This window comes from Cebidichthys violaceus, unplaced genomic scaffold (genome assembly GCF_023349555.1).
Source record: "Cebidichthys violaceus isolate CVI_PGR_0920_01 unplaced genomic scaffold, fCebVio1.0.p SCAF_14, whole genome shotgun sequence".
NCBI classification, from domain to species: domain Eukaryota; kingdom Metazoa; phylum Chordata; class Actinopteri; order Perciformes; family Stichaeidae; genus Cebidichthys; species Cebidichthys violaceus.
Window position 1 is genome coordinate 12,542,823 of NW_027176307.1, and position 950 is coordinate 12,543,772.

Consider the following 950-nt stretch of genomic DNA (forward strand, 5'->3'; position numbering starts at 1 on the left):
CCATTGTGAGGCACTTTTCTTGTGTGCCTTCACGCTGTATACACCTAAATGATGAGAGAAAAGGGATGCCACTGAGAAGACACCTTTAAATTCCACCTCCAGCAAAGACAGGCTGGCAGGTCATCATTTTAAGCTCTAAATATGCAGTGTCTAAAAACATACATTTTACATAAGGCACTATACTTCAAGTAATGAAAAGGCTATAAACACACTGGTGCTGGATACTTTTTTTTTTTTATGTTTCTAGTAACTGTGAAAAAAAATTGCATTGGAGTTTTCTTTCATGCTTCATTATCAAGAGGGAATTCAAGCCTTACGAAGCTCTTCTATTATTTAAGAAACAGCAGGGATCATATTTGGGGTATGAAACACTTTGACACATTTCTTTGGTGATGAAATGTATCCTTATGCTTCTGCCTAACTTCTGCTCTCGCTACAAATCTATCATTTGAGTAGCGGCTCATGGGAGTTATGCCTTGTCATTTCCTCCCTTCTCTCCCTCTCCTCAGCCTTAGAGTGTGGGAGGAGTGCAGAAGGGCCTCGCATTAATGCCTCGCGCTTTCAAATGGGAGTTCATCGACTGGGGATGCGTGTTCATTTCATATGCTTGATATCTAACTCGAAGGGAGGGATGGGGAAGTGTGAGGATTAGCAGGCAGACAGACACACAGCATGGAGGTATGTCTGGCTCTGTTGACTCTGTGGGATCCCAGTAGACTCTGTGCACACACACACACACACACACATATATACGGGGGGCCGGAGGGTAGCAACGAGGCGGCTGTTGATGCTAGAAAACACACATGCCGATATGTGACAGGGCCTACACACATTGCACACAGATAAACGCGAACGCCTGTGAGCACATTTCATTCGGATATGCTGCCGTTATAATAGGCTCCCTTACTTTTAGAAGTAGCTCAATGTCTCATTTTTCATGCCCGCCCTAA